At 45.2% G+C, this 16405-nt stretch overlaps 1 protein-coding gene across 1 annotated transcript in view; it reads left to right on the top strand.

The window, feature by feature from the left end:
- The first annotated feature begins 13894 nt into the window (after positions 1-13894).
- The window catches only part of CTNNA1 (catenin alpha 1), a 186322-nt gene continuing 183811 nt past the window's right edge, over positions 13895-16405 (top strand). Inside the window, exon 1 of the mRNA XM_082454580.1 lies at positions 13895-14051. The gene's annotated coding sequence lies outside the window, so the exon portion shown is untranslated. The remainder of the gene's footprint in view (positions 14052-16405) is intronic.

Genomic DNA, 16405 nt, shown 5'->3' with positions numbered 1-16405 from the left:
AGGTCCAAGATGTCAGGCTACATCCTAGAGGGAGAAGACCAATAATAAGTAAGTAGACAAACAAATGAATAATTTTGGATGGTGACATGTGCTATGAAGAAAATACAATGGGATGATGGGATAGAGAGTGACTATCCAGCTACCTTAGAGTGGGTGATCAGGGAGGCTGAATTGAGGCGGTGACATTTGAGTTGAGACCTGAACAATAAGAAGGCACTGCCATAGGGAGATTTGGGAGAAGAGCCCACCTGGCAGGGGGACAGCTTGTAGAAAGGAGCAGATCCCCAAAGGCCCTGTAGGCAGGCTAAATTGTTTAGGTTTTGTCCTGTAACAATGGTAAGCCACCTGAGGCAGGCAGCACCTGCCTAGGCCACATTTTGGAAATCTCACCCTAGTCTCCTGGGCCTCAGCCTCAGTGAAGACACAGGACACCTTCTCCCTACCCCCTAAACCTGAATACCCTTTGATGGGCAGGGCAGTCAGAAGACATTGCTCACCACCAGGTAAAAAGGGCTTTGGTCCAGAGAGCCAGATGTTTGGCTGAAAGCTCAAGGTGAGAGCAAAATGCTGAGGGCAAATGATAGCAGTCAGGGGGTCACAACCTCACCTTAAGCAAATTAATGAAAGGAATAAGGCATTGCGATCTAAGGGGACCTTGCTCTGTGCACTGCATTACGGCCCAGGAGGCAGAGGAAACTGGTGTGCCCAGTATTGGAGGCACCGATGTGTTGTTGCTCAGCACAGCAGGCGGATGTCTTCCGAATTCATGACTCCTGCTGGTCCTGGGCTGGGCTGTGGAGGGTGGGAAAAGCAGTAATGGGGTAGCCAATTTCATTTGCTAAACTGGACCTCGCTCAGCCCAGAAAACCCCAAGAAGGGTTTCACTGAGGGCATAATGCCCACTTTCAGTAGGAACTGCTGCTCTAGATAAAGTGCGGCATGTTGTGTGGGGCTCAGCCCAGTCTCCTTTCTGTGTCCAGAGACGTTTCTAATACTCCATCTGGCATGGTCATTCCCCTGCTTAAAATCCTTTACCAGTCAAAAGAATTTATTAGCATGGCATGATTCTAACCTGCTCGCTTCTCTATTCTCTCTGACCTTGCTGTGCCCAGTCATTTAAAAAAAAATTTATTTATTTATGTATTTTTGGCTGTGTCGGGTCTTTGTTGCAGCACTTGGACCTCTCTCTAGTTGTGGCACATGGGCTCCAGAGCGCATGGGCTCTGTAGTTGCGGCACGCGGGCTTAGTTGCCCTGTGGCATGTGGGATCTTAATTCCCCGACCAGAGATCGAACCCGCGTCCCCTGCATTGGAAGGTGGATTCTTAACCACTGGACCACCAGGGAAGTCCCCCAGCCCAGTCATATCGAACATCTTGCTTTCCCTCAGAATCCATTATATTCCGTTGCCTCTGTGCCTCTGCACAGGCTGTTCCCTTGCTCTTGAATGCCTTCCCTTCACCTCCAACAACGCTTCACCGGGCTAACTCCTACTTATCTTTCAGGACTCAGTTTAGATGTCAGAAAGTCTTTCCTGCCCTGCAGAGCTGGGGTTAGAGTTCAGTGGGCCACAGCACTCTTCCCCTCCTTTTTTTTTTTTCTTCCCAGTTTTATTGAGACATAATTGACAATCTTCCCTTCCTTTTTTACCTACCTACCTCTTTACTTGCAGCTCATCCTTCTGGCCTCCTGAGTCCTCCCAGACTGATCCAAGCTTCCCTCTTATACATTCTCACATTATTTTTCTTTCATAGTTCGTATCACAACGGGTAATGACATGTCCGTGAGAGTGTTTAATTAATGTCTGCCTCCTCTGCTAATCTGTAAACACCATGGGGGTATGTATGTTGTCTGTTTAGTTCATCACTGTATTCCAAGAGCTTGGCACGTAAATACTTACTAAATGAATGAATGAATGGTACCCTTAACAAATGGAGATTACTCCCAGCACAGGACTTAGCTCATTATAAGAGCCTATGTACTTCTCTGTCCCTCCAGCTATCCTGTAAACTCCTTGAGGGGAGGAATGATGTTTGGCTCACCATGATTTCCCAGTGCTTGGCATACTGTCTGGCAATTAGCCACTCAAAAAGTATTTTTGAATAGGTGAATAAATTAATGTATGATGACAAGCATTCACTCACGTTCTCTCACCCTTCATTCATTTTTTTTTTTTTTTTGGGCCGCACCACACAGCATGGCACGCAGGATCTTAGTTCACCCACCAGAGTCCTAATCACTGGACCACCAGGGAAGTCCCACACTTCATTCTTTTTGTTTTGTTTTGGTTTTTCTTCATAATGTTACTTTTTTTTTATTATTAATTTTTATTGGAGTATAGTTGCTTTACAATGTTGTGTTAGTTTCTGCTGTACTACAAAGTGAATCAGTTATACGTATACGTATATCCACTCCTTTTTTAAAATAAAATTTATTTATTTAGGCTGCGTTGGGTCTTTGTTGCTGTGCGTGGGCTTTCTCTAGTTGCGGCGAGCAGGGGCTACTCTTCGTCGTGGTGCAAGGGCTTCTCTTTGTTGTGGAGCATGGGCTCTAGGCGCACGGGCTTCAGTAGTTGTGGCTCACGGGCTATAGAGTGCAGGCTCAGTAATTGTGGCACATGGGCTTAGTTGCACCATGGCATGTGGGATCTTCCCGGACCAGGGCTCAAACCCGTGTCCCCTGCACTGGCAGGCAAATTCTTAACCACTGTGTCACCAGGGAAGCCCTATCCACTCTTTTTTTTTAGATTTCCTTCCCATTTAGGTCACCACAGATTAATGAGTAGGGTTCCCTGTGCTAAACAGTAGGTTCTCATTAGTTATCTATTTTATACATAGTAGTGTATGTATGTCAATCCCAATCTCCCAGCTTGTCCCACCCTCCCCTTCCCCCCTTGGTAACCATAGCTTGTTCTCTACATCTGTGACTCTATTTCTGCTTTGCCAATAAGTTAATCTGTACCATTTTTCTAGATTCCACATATAAGCGATATTACATGATATTTGTTTTTCTCTTTCTGACTTCATTCTGTATGACAATTGCTAGGTCCATCCATGTCTCTGCAAATGGCACTATTTCATGCTTTTTTATGGCTGAGTAATATTCCATTGTATATATGTACCACATCTTCTTTATCCATTCCTCTGTTGATGGACATTTTGGTTGCTTCCATGTCCTGGCTATTGTAAATAGTGCTGCAGTGAACATCGTGGTGCATGCATCCTTCTGAACTATGGTTTTCTCCAGATATATGCCTAGGAGTGGGATTGCTGGGTCATATGGTAGCTTTATTTTTAGTTTTTTAAGGAACCTCCATACTGTTCTCCTTAGTGGCTGTACCAATATACATTCCCACCAACAGTGTAGGAGGGTTCCCTTTTCTCCACACCTTCTCCAGCATTTACTGTTTGTAGATTTTTTGATGGTGGCCATTCTGACCCATATGAGGTGATACCTCACTGTAGTTTTGATTTGCATTTCTCTGATAATTAGTGATGCTGAGCATCTTTTCATGTGTTTGTTGTCCATCTCTATGTCTTCTTTGGAGAAATGTCTACTTGGGCCTTCTGCCCATTTTTTCATTGGATTATTTGGTTTTTGTGATATTGAGCTGCATGAGCTGTTGGTATATTTTGGAGATTAATCCCTTGTCAGTTGCTTCGTTTGCAAATATTTTCTCCATTCTGAGGGTTGTCTTTTTGTTTTGCTTATGGTTTCCTTTGCTGTGCAACCACACTTCATTCTTAATATAGAAGTCAAGTGACCTTTTAAAAATGCAAATCAGATCACGGTCACTTCATTTCTTAATATTACTAGGGGTTTTGCATTGCTCTTAAAGGACAACCCAAAGTCCTTACCATCACCTACAAGGTCCTACATGATTTGGCCCCTGCCTACTCCTCTGACCTTAGTTAGTACTATCTTTTCCTCATTTACTACCCCTCACACACTTGTCTTTCTTGTGTTCCTTGAATATGCCAGGCTTATTCCCACCCTCAGGCCTTTACACTTGCTATTTCCTCCTGTGGGATATTGTGCCCATCACAGGGCTCATTTTGGTCATTCAGGTCTCAGCTCAAAGCTCACCTTTGCAGTGAGGCCTCTCCTGACCTTTCTATCCAAATAAGCACGCCTCCTCCCGGTCACTCTTAGCACTTACCCCTACCTGAAATCACATTGTTCATTTAACTGTTACCTACTTATTGTCTTTCTCCCTCTCTAGAATGTAAATTTCATGAAGGCTGCCCACTACGGTATCTCCAGGGTCTAGTACAATGCATGTCACATAGTAGGTGCTCCAAAATATTTGTTGATTGAGCAAAAAAATGGATGAATGAATGAATATGGTAATAGCCTTCTGTGATGGAGGGGCAGGACCTGCCAAACTTACAGGCAGGTAGAAGAGTGAGTTACTGTGACTAAAGAAATAAAGAAGCTGGACTAGTAAGAACTGATGGAGGGAGACAGACAGGATGGAATGTATGTTTGCCAGACTCCACTGTGAACTCATAGAGTCTGGGAATCCCAGGGCCTACTAGACTGCCTGACTCTAGTCAACTCAGAATCAAATTCACTCTGGGCAAACCAGAGACAAAGGCTGCCCCGGCTTCCACTTTAAGTTTTCCTGTATTCAGAATGCCCATATGGGGATACACGGGGGCATGTAAAGATTCTTGGCAGATGTATCTCTCTGCTCTGTTCAAACAGGTTTTCTTTTTCTCAAAGTTTCTTGGAATTTAGAAAAATTGTTAAGCAACGAAAGCAATGAATGGAGACAAATGACTCATTCACTATTACATCTGAAATCTAAAGTGTATTAATTTAATTGAGCTTACCTTACAATGCAACAATTCTTATTTTGATAGCACTTTTCATACTTTTATAAAAATCTAAAAATGCCAGACATAAAAAGAATTTTTAGAATGGTGAATACAAAGAACCTGGTTTCCATAATAAAGCCTACTGATACTTTAAAGAGAAAAATAAAGCACAAACCACCCTCTTCTATCTCCCTCCCTTTTTTTCTTTCTTTTTAAAAAAAAATATTTATTTAGGCTGCGTTGGGTCTCTGTTGCTGAGCGCGGGCTTTCCCTAGTTGCAGTGAGCGGGGGCTACCCTTTGTTGCGGTGTGCGGGCTTCTCATTGCGGTGGCTTCTCTTGTTGCAGAGCACGGGCTCTAGGTGCGTGGGCTTCAGTAGTTGTGGCATGTGGGCTCAGTAACTGTGGCTCACAGGCTCTAGAGCACAGGCTCAGTAGTTGTGGTGCACGGGGCCTAGTTGCTCCGTGGCATATGGGATCCTCGTGGACCAGGGCTCGAACCCATGTTCCCTGCATTGGCAGGCGGATTCTTAACCACTGCACCACTAGGGAAGTCCCTCCCTCCCTTTTTAAGGGACTTCTTTTTAGATATGATTGTGCTTGGTTGTCACAGTCTTTAACTTTTTTCTTTTCAGGTTCTCTTTCTCCATTGTTATCAACAAAAATACGAGCATGAAAGGGGGGGAGTGTTTTTGTGTTCTCATCTTTGATCATATCAGAGAGGAAAGAATCGTGAACACCCACTGCTGACTGATTTTAAAAACTAAATCTTGATTTCAGTTTCTGCAGGGAAGATGAATAACATGAATAAAGAGAACCTTACACAGGTTTCTTAGGCGTCAAGGGCCTAAGTTTGGTTCTTTTATTTAAAACTTAACTTACCAAATAAAGCCAACAGCATCCTATATTAGAAGAGGCCTGGAAGGGATACAAGTGAGCCCCTGTCCTGGTACCCCCCACCCCCCAAAAAAGCTCCCAACTAGCCTCACTTATCACACTGTTGGAAGCTGTGTGAAAAGACAAAATGTAACAGTATAACAACCAGGGATTTAAATTACCTCCATCATAAGCCGTAAAATGAAAACTATTCTGACTGTGGCTTGTCAACAAAGAATTTTTAAAAGCCATTGACATGGGACTTCCCTGGTGGCGCAGTGGTTAAGAATCCACTTGCCAATGCAGGAGACACGGGTTCAAGCCCTAGGTCCGGGAAGATCCCACATGGCGTGGAGCAACTAAGCCCGTAAGCCACAACTACTGAGCCTGTGCTCTAGAGGCCGCAGGCCACAACTACTGAGCCTGTGCTCCTTAGCCCATGCTCCGCAACGTACAACAAAGAGTAGCCCCCACTCGCCACAACCAGAGAAGGCCCGCACGCAGCAACGAAGACCCAATGCAGCCAAGATAAATAAATAAATAAATAAATATATCAAAAAAAAAGTTAAAAAGAAAAAAAAGCCATTGACATTTCAGAGGCTAAGTGGGGCAAGGTTAAGAGCCTGGTTCTGGATTCTGGTAGATCTGGGTCCCAGCACTGCCATATTCCCAGTGTGACCCAAGCTTCTGTTTCTCATTTATAGAATGAGGAATACAATAGTAACTTCCTTAGGATTATGGAGCGGTTTGGATGATATGTGAAGCTCTTACCACGGAAATTGGCATGTACTACAGACTTAGTAAATACAAGCTATTATTATTTTCGGTCACTGAGTATTATTGTGTGAACAAATGAACTAATGAATGAGTTTTAAGTATACTTGACTTCACTTTGTTTTCTGTCCAGCCTTAGACAAGTTATCAGTGATTCTCAACTCTGGCTGCACAGTAGAATCACCCAGGGAGATTTTTTAAAATGCTTAGTCACTGCCTAAGAACAACTGAATCTGAGCCCCTGGGGTGGTGCCTGGGTATCATATTTTTAAAAAGCTCTTCAGGTGATTCTAAGGTGCAGACAGAGTTGTGAATTACTGTGCTACACAGAAATGAGGAAAATACCCTGGTGTTAGTTAAGCTGACAGACAAAACTGCCAGGATGGCAGGGCTTTACTGCTTTCCCCCAGCCGTCTGAAAGGGAACGGAAAGGCAAACCAGTGCCACTAGGCATCCAATTGCCTTTGACTGTGATGTGGTCCCACACTTAGGGTTTTATTTATTTATTTTTGGCTGCATTGGGTCTTCGTTGCTGTGCACGGGCTTTCTCTAGTCGTGGCGAGTGGGGGCTACTCTTTGTTGCAGTGCGTGGGCTTCTCTTCCTTGCTCTAGGCGCGCAGGCTTCAGTAGTTGCAGCATGTGTGCTCAGTAGTTGTGGCTCATGGGCTCTAGAGCGCAGGCTCAGTAGTTGTGGTGCACAGGCTTAGTTGCTCTGCGGCATGTGGGATCTTCCCCAACCCGTGTCCCCTGCATTGGCAGGCGGATTCTTAACTCACTGCACCACCAGGGAAGCCCGCCACACCTAGGTTTTACCTTTAGTTTTTTCTGACTCCTGTCCCAATCTGATCCCCTTCGTTGGCTTTCCCAAGCTAATCCAAGAGTCCCTTTGGTCTCTTCTATGGGTCTTATTGGGGGAGGGTGGCTCATCATTTCATGGCAACAAAAGGTAAAGGTTTTCCGAACTTTCATTTCAAAGCTGCCAAGTCTGTTCTCATCTTCATTATTTTCGGATCTTTACTCATTTTGGTTCTTCTTTCCTCAAATGAGATAATATACAGGAACGTGCTTTGTAAACTGTAAAGCTATTTACCAGCACATGAAGATAAATAATAATGAAGTCCTCATAATGTAGAGAATCTCTAAAATGATCTCTGATGGTTCATCTTTATTGACATTTTGACATTATTTTATGTTACTTTTCAGAATACTCCGGGAAGTCTTGCTGATTGAATTTTTGGACTGTTTTTTCCTTAACATTCTTGATGCACCTTAATCCTCATGATTATGTACACTATGTTCAGCAACCTGAAGTTGAAACCTGAAGTTTCAATCCAAATATCATCAATTGACATTAGTGACCAAGTCCTTGGCTTCAGTGACACTTGGATTTCCTCCTATATCTATGGCCACTCATTCTTTCTCCAAATATTTTTAAGTGCTTTTTTTTTTTTTTTTTTTGGCCGAGCCATGCGTCATTTGGGATCTTAGTTCCCCGACCACGGATCGAACCTGTACCCCCTGCGTTGGGAGCATGGAGTCTTAACCACTGGACCATCAGGGAAGTCCCTTAAAGTGCATTTTATCTTCCAGGCACTGTGCTAAATTTTTTTTTTCTTTATATTTGGCTGTGTTGGGTTTTCGTTGCTGCACGCGGGCTTTCTCTAGTTGTGGCGAGTAGGGGCTACTCTTGGTTGCGGTGCGTGGGCTTCTCATTGCAATGGCTTCTCTTGTTGCAGAGCACGGGCTCTAGGCACGTGGGCTTCAGTAGTTGTGGCACGCAGGCTCAGTAGTTGTGGCTCGTGGGCTCTAGAACGCAGGCTCAGTAGTTGTGGCGCACGGGCTTAGTTGCTCCGCAGCATGTGGGATCTTCCCGGGCTAGGGCTCGAACCCATGTCTCCTGCTTTGGCAGGCAGATTCTTAACCACTGCGCCACCAGGGAAGTTCAGCACTGTGCTACATTATCGGAGCAGAGAAGTAAAAAAGTCAGACACAATTCCTGTCCTCATGGAGTATATAGTCTAATAGAGGAGACAGAAAATAAACCATTAGACAAGACAATTCTAGAGAGGCATGAGTGCTATAAAGAAGAGAAATGCAGTAACGTGGGTGGAGAGTGACTGGGGTGTGGGAGATGTGGTCAGGAAGGGTCTCTCTGACCAGGTGATGATGAAACACCAAATGTGTTAGGTGGTGACAAGTGCTAAGAAGTACAGCAGGGTAAAGAAATAAAATGGAGAGGGGCGGGAAGGGAAGTGGGTGCTAGTGTTATTTTACAAAGGGTAATTAGGGAAAGACTCTTGGATAAGGTGATATTTGAGCAGAGATCTGAACGAAGCCATGGAGTGAGCTAAGGAGTATGGGGAAGAAGACCATTCCAAGTAGAGGAAACTGGAAACGCAAAGGCTCTGAGGAAGGAAAGTGCTTCCTTGTGTTATGGGAATGTCTAGGACTCCAGTGTGAGTTGGAGTGTAAGGAAGGAGGGGAAAAGCCAAAGATGGGTCTGAGGTTGCTGGGCAAGACTACCACTCTTTTATTTAGAGTAAGATGGGAAGAACTGGAGGGTTTTGAACAGATGATAGGTTTTAAATGGCTCAGATGCTATGAGAAAAGAGCTTTAAAACGAATATGTATTCATTGTTAAAACATAAATGGGATATTATATGCATTGCTTTACAATCTGCTTTTTTCCAAAGTGAATTTTATTTATTTTTTAATTTTTTTAAAGTCTTTATTGAATTTGTTACAATATTGTTTCTGTTTCATGTTTTAGTTTTTTGGCTCCGAGACATGTGGGATATTAGCTCCCCAACCAGGGATCGAACCCGCACCCCCTGAATTGGAAGGCGAAGTCTTAACCACTGGACTGCCAGGGAAGTCCCCCAAAGTGAATTTAAAAAAACCCGAAATAGTATCATCTTTATCTCTTTATGTCTGAAATCCTTTGTGGTGCCCATTCCCTCACAGTCAAGTCTGAAGCCTTACAAAGCCTTCTCCAGTCTGGCCTCTCCCTACTTTACAGCTCTCAAATCACGGGACTTCTTTTCCTGTAGTGGGACTTGGGGCTTTCAAACTTGCTTGTCCCCTTGTCTAGAAATACTCTTTCCTTCCCTCCCTATCCACCTTGTCAATGGCTTTTCTATAGATTCCATGTATTCTTTCTTTCATTCATTTAACAAATATTTATTGAGGGATCTATGTCTCTCAGGTCCTCTTCTAGAAATATATTCTAGGTACCAAGGACATAGCACTGAAAAAAACAGACAAAAATTCTAGCCCTCATGGGGCTTAAATTCTAGTGAGAGGAAGACAGGAGAAAACAATAATTTAAAAAACATATGTGTAGATATATACTGTATGACTTTATATGTCAGATGGCGATCCACCCTAAGGAGAAAAATAAAGCAAAGAAGGAGGGATGGGATGCTGAGGGAAGGGAATGCAATTTTAGATAGGGTGGCCAAGAGGAAGCCTCACCAAGCAAGTGACAGCTGAGCAAAAGACCTGGGGGAGGTGAGGGAGTGAGTCAGGCAGCTATTTGGAGGAGAACATTCCAGGCAGAAAGCAAAGGCCCTAAGCCGAGAGCCTGTCTCTAAGTGTTCCAGAAATTGTAGAGGCCAGTGTGTCAGGTTTGTTGTGGGGCAGGTGAGCTCTGGAGGCTCTTATATGGACCTTGCCTTTTATTCTGAGTGAGATAGGAGCCACTGGAGGGTTTTGGGCAAAGTAGGAGTGACATGTTTGGACTTATTAAAAATTTTAACAGGATCACTCCAGCGGCTGAATTGAGACTAGACTGAGGGAGGCAAGGGCAGAAGTAGGAAGACCAGTTAGGAGGCTCCTGTTAAATTCAAGCTAAGTGATGATAATAGCTTGACATAGGATGGTAACAATGGACATGGTAAAAAGTTAGTGGATTCTGAATATACATTGAAGAGAGAGGCACAGGATTTGCCGAGGAATCAGGTATGAAATGTGTGAGAGAAATAAAATAGTCAAGGATGACTCCAAAGTTTGGCCTAAACAACTACAAGAATGGAATTGCCATTTATGAAATGAAGAAAACTGTGGGATTAATAGGTTTGGACAAAGGTATCAGGAAATCAATTTTGGACATATAGACATAAAGTGTGAGATGCCTAGATGCCTACTGGATATCCATACCGAGGTATCAAGTAGGGAGCTGAAAGTGGGAGTTTAGAATTCAGAGGGAAAGGTTCAGGTTGAGATATAAACCTACAGCTGACAGCATAGTTAAAGGCAAAAGACTGGATGAGATCACCGATAAGTTGTTGGTAGACAGAAAAAGAGGTCCAAGGATGGAGTCCTGGGACACTCTAACAGTAGTTCTTAAACTTTTTAATCTCAAGATCCTTTTACACTATTAAAATTTTTTGAGGATCTTGAAGAGCTTTTGTTTAGGTGAATTTTATCTACCAATATTGACTGTACTATTACATTATCATAAATAGCTTTTTTTTTAAAACATAGAAAGTCAAAGTTTATTTTGGTAGACTTGCTTTTATAGGCGTTGGTTTGAAGTATAAAATAGCATTTTTTTAAAAGAAAAATAACAATGTTTTCTGAAACAAAAGAAAATTCAGGGGGAGAAGTGTCCTTGTTTTGCATTTTTGCAAATTTCTTTAATGTCTGGCTTAATACAAGGTAGCTGTATTCTTGTATCTGCTTCTGCATTCTGTGTGATGCCATATTATATATCATGTAACCTGTAAAACACTCTATTGTACACCGTGAGAGATTGGGAGTGAAAAAGGCAAATGATATTTTAGTATTATTATGAAAATAGTCTTTATCTTACAATCCCTTGGAAAGGTCTCAGGAGTCCTCAGATTGCACTTTGAGAACTTTGAGAACTATTTAGAGGTTGGGAAGATTTAGAAGGAATCATTAAAGAAGACTAAGAAGTTGCATCCAGGGAGGCTGAAGGAAAATCAGAAGAGCCTGGTGCCCTGGAGATCCAATGAAGACAGTATTTTAAGGGGGAGAGTGATCAAACACTGCTGATGGTACAAGTCAACTGTGGGCAGAGACTGATCACTGGATTTGGCATCATGGAGGTCATTAGGGACCTTGATAAAAGCAGTTTTGGTGGAGAGGTGAGTGTGAAACTCTGGCAGGAGTGGGTCACAGCATAAAGGTGACTTACTTAGGTCACTGAACCCCAGACTAGGTTAATTTCCCCCTAAATCTACTTGTATCTCTTCCCTATCTTCACATTTGACCTTCTTTTTTTATAGTTTACCTGTCTCTTCCATTATATTTTAAATTTTGTGAGAACAGGGATCTCAGTTTTATTATCTCAGTTTTAAAGTCAGTTTTATTCACTACTGCTTCTCCAGCACATAGCAAGTACTTAGGACATAGTGAGTGCTCAAGTTGCCCCTAGTAAGTTTTTCATGCTTTCTCAGGGGTCAGGAACTGACTCCCCATAACTTACAGGGCACACTGCAAGTCTCTCATCATATTCTTTTTCTGTCACCTGATCCTTCTTTTCCTCAAACAAATCCACTCTTTCATCTTTAGGGCCTCAGTCTGTTTGGGCTGCTATAACAAAATACCACAGAATGAGTAGCTTATAAATGTCAGAAATTTATTTCTCACAGTTCTAGAGGCTGGAAAGTCCAAGATCAAGGCACCAGCATCATCATGTTCTAGTGAGAGCTCTCTTCCTGGTTCATAGAGCCTTCTTGCTCTGTCCTCACATGGCAGAAGGGGCAAGGGATACCTCTGGGGCCTCCTCTTTAAGGGCACAAATCCCATTCATGGGGGCTCTGCCCTCATGACCTAATCACCTCCCAAAGGCCCCATCTCCTAATACCATCACCTAGGGCATTAGGTTTTCAACATATAAATTTGGGGGGACACAAACATTCAGTCTATAGCAGGGCCCCATGCTTAGAAAGGTCCCATGCTTGGTTTAATGCTCCAATGTTGCTGTCTTGAAATTGTTAGTAATTTTTGAACACGGGGCCTTGCAAACTAAGTAAATGGTACTTGAGTGAAGTGATGAATATACTAAGTTATGGAGCATAATCCTTTAACTCTGTCTCTTGTTAGTTCAAATATTTATTGACTGAATATTATGTTCCAAGGTAGCTAAGTGTAGTGGGGGGAAGCCATAGCCACTACAGGCAGGGGAGACCATAGGAGCAAAGGCTATGAAGCTAGAAACAGAATGGGGTGTGGCTGGAAGAGAATGGCCTCATTAAGGTATGTCTCTTGAAGGTTGTTCTCTCCCTTCATGGTCCTATTTCCTTTTGTCAGCAACTCTTAACTAGCACAAATCCATAGTGCTCTGAATTACAGTGGGCACATTCACCCACAGACATTAACTGGGCACTGCCTAGGGGATGAGCCTTGTGCTGGGTGCTGTAGGGGATATAGCTCCCGTCTTGCAGCAGTTTGCATTTCCTGGGAAAGGGAGATATAAGTAGTAAAGGGTAAACATGTTGAAGGCAAGTCTCCCTAGCACCCTGTTCAGTGCTCAGCACCAAACAAGCAGTGGATACTGTCTTGCATTGTTTTGGATTTATAGACCAATACTGAAATCAACCTCGTTCATCATCCCATGATGAAGATAAAACGTCGTTAGGGTTTTCTATACCAGGATGATAGTGAATATGTATTTGGTTTATTTTTTGTTTTGTAGTTTTTTGGGGTAACATTCACCAGGAAGAGTGGGAATAAAATTCCGTAAATGGCCAGAAGGATAGGAATAGACGCCAGGTCCTTCAAATTTGTGTGTATGTATGTGTGTGTGTGTGGCGGGGTGGGGGGTCAATCTCAGGAGGGGACACTGATGTGAGAAGCCTCTTGTCCTCCATCAGGAGAGCTCTCGGTTTCCCCATCTGTCAAGTGACAGATGAGTTAGGTGACTTCTAGAAGGGCTTCCATCGCACATTATGAGGTCCCTAGAGTCGGATTCTACTTCCACTTCGCCTCAAGCTGTGAGGCCTCAGTTTCTCCTTCTGTAAAACCTAGAGCACTTTTCCGGAAGCCTGTCACTCTGAACACTTGTGGCACTCCTCAGAGGAGAGTGCCCAGGACTCTGCGTCGCCTCACTCGGTCCCTGGGGCACCAGCGGGGGGTGGGGCTTGAGCAGGCCGCGCCCGGAGACTCACCTGTGCGCGGAGCGGTGACTCACCTGCCCTCCCCCGCTCAAGGGCTGTTCCAGGAGTCAGCGCTCCTCCTTCCTCTCGGGGAGGGGGGGTGGTGACTCCCATCCCTAGATCACTAGGGGCCTGGGATTAAGTAACTCAGGGGTGAGGGGCGGAGAGCAAGAGGTCCTGTTGGGGGGTCCAGGCCTGGTACCGCCAGGCTCTTTGGTCGAGGGCTCTCCCCAAATCAAGGACCGGGAAAGCTGGGCTGCAGCGGGAGGCGCCGGGAAGAGCGCGCCGGAGGGAGGTGCTGGGAAGGGCGGGCGGGGCCGGGGCCGCGGGGCGGCCGCGGGCAGGGGGCGGGGGCGCCGGGCGGCCCATTTCCTCCTCGGAGCCGGACAGGCGGAGACAAAGCGGCAGCAGTCGGCTTCGGGCTTCGGGAATCTTCCTGCACTCGCCGAGCTCGTCGCAGGTAATTGTCTTAGTGCGGGTGCGGGCTCCCAGCCGGGCCGAGGGGCTCCTCGGGTGGGCGGGCCGGGCGCGGTCCTCCCCACGACCCCGCCCGGAATCGGGCTCCGGGCGGGCGCTGGTGCGGCCTCCGGCCCGCTTCCCCGGCGGTGCCCCGGGCCTGGGCCCTGGCCGGGCGGGGCCGGCGTTTCCTGACGCTCGGGAAGTTGAGGGGCCGCGGCGGCTGGAGCAGAGCGAGCCGCCGGCCCCGCGCCGCCGCGGCGCTTCCTCGCTTGAAAGTTTCTCCCGGTTTCTAAACTTTGTTCAAGTGGGCTTGGTGCGCGCGCCAGGCCCGCGCTGGGCCCCCTCGGCTGCCTTCCTTGTGGGGAAGAGTCGGCGCGTTGTTCCAGGTGCAGGCGGGTCCGGGAGTTGAGTTTTCCATTGAAGTACGTGTGGTTTGTGGTTTCTTTGGTCGCACCCCCGCCCCCGCCACCGAAACTTCCTGGTCAGGTGGACAGGACGTTTGCTGGGCCCGCAGCCCCGCTTTCCCGGCCCAAGCGTATGTGAAAGTTTGAGTGGCCCTTTTCTCTGACACAGTCTGGCTGGGAAGGGCAGCCACGCCCGTGTGGACTTCTGGCGTGCACCGTGTTAACCTTTGTTGTGAAATTACTCAGACTTCTTGTGCTGGTTAATTGGACGCACTTAACACTGATTAATACTAGTTTTCACGAATGTCCTTGGAACCTTTTTGTTGTTGTTGACTTTTAAAGGAGTGTGCGTGTGCGAAGCACTTGTTGGAAAAAATGTTGACTGAATGCCTAACCTTGGCTTGGCAGGAATGGCTTCCCAATAATGCAGGCGGCAGTTGGCTCAGATCCAGGACTGACAACCTCTCATGTACTCCCGCGTCTTTGTAACATTTTTTTGGTGTGTTTGTTTTGTACAAAACTTAGAATAATTTAGAAAAGAGTAAGATATGTTAAGTCTCCAACTAAATTACGGGCATTTCATGTTTATGATGAAGGAAATGATTACATCACTGTATTGTTGCAACAGGATAGGCATTTCGATGAGAAGATATTTTGTTAAGCAGTGATTCTTAAAGACTGTACAGGTGTATGTTACTTTGGGAAAGTATGAATTTATAAATCAAATTAAAATGTGTTATTTTATTTTACAAGAGGGAGGGGTTGAGAAATAATCCATAGCCTCTGCGCAATTATTTACCCTTTTTGACTTATACCAAGTTAAAAAATAATTTCTTATCCACTCTCTTAAGGGACCACAGTTGATTAAGAAATGGTCTCTGCCCCCAAGAGCTCACAGTTGTAATAAGGAGGAGACACACACACCCCAGGTGTAGTACAAGGCTGATGGCGTTTAGTACCATAACACTACTGTTGAGAAACTTGTGCATGGATCAGTCTTACATAGTAATAGTGATAAAAACTGGTGGAGATGTGGAGTGGGGGCCAATGCTTCCAGGAGGGGACGGCATTTGAACTGGATGAAACAGGAGTAGGGTTTGGTTGGGAGGAAGCGTAAAAGGGCGAAGGAGTTTGTGGAATTGTGATGTAAATCTCTCCTGGTTTTCCTTATAGTTTTGGCTCTTGTTTCTCAGTCTTTTTGTTGTTGTTGTTCAGTACACTCATATCCAGGATTCTGTCCAGCATATCTCAGTCTTTCACACCGTTAATGTGGTATCACCCTCCTTCCATCAGTAACATCTCATTCCTATGGTGAGTTAAGAGATCAGGGGTGCCCTCTCCCTCCAAGTTGAGAATCAGTTCTCTGTGCAGTCTCCCTGCCATCAAACTTACGCTAAAGTCCGATACTTGTGCTAAAGTGGAAGCTTCTGTTTTGAGTGCAGATGTTTCATCTCATCCACATGGTCACCTGTGCACTGGAGAGCTGCTTGGGTGTCCCCAGAGGCCTCTCAAACTCAAGAGGACCGGGCTTCCCTGGTGGGGCAGTGGTTAAGAATCCACCTACCAGTGCAGGGGACACGGGTTTCGAGCTCTGGTCTGGGAAGATCCCACATACTGTGGAGCTGCTAAGCCCGTGCGCCACAACTACTGAGCCCACGTGCCACAACTACTGAAGCCTGTGCACCTAGAGCCCGTGCTCCGCAGCAAGAGAAGCCACCGCAATGAGAAGCCAGCACACCGCAATGAGCCGCAACTAGAGAAAGCCCACATGCAGCAAGGAAGACCCAACACAGACAAAAAGAAAACAAAAACAAAACCAAAAAAACTCAAGAGGACCAAAATGAGACACCTTTTTCTTCTTTAGACCTAAACCAGATGTAGAGATAGGCAGTAACTGGCAGAGTCCTGGGATTTCTTTGAGAAAGTAGCAGTAGCGTGAGACGTGACAGAC

The sequence above is a fragment of the Balaenoptera physalus genome, assembly GCF_965194825.1.
Source record: "Balaenoptera physalus genome assembly, chromosome: 3".
Taxonomy (NCBI): Eukaryota; Metazoa; Chordata; class Mammalia; order Artiodactyla; family Balaenopteridae; genus Balaenoptera; species Balaenoptera physalus.
The sequence above is the reverse complement of the archived record's forward strand: the minus strand, read 5'-3'. Positions and strand labels throughout refer to the sequence as shown.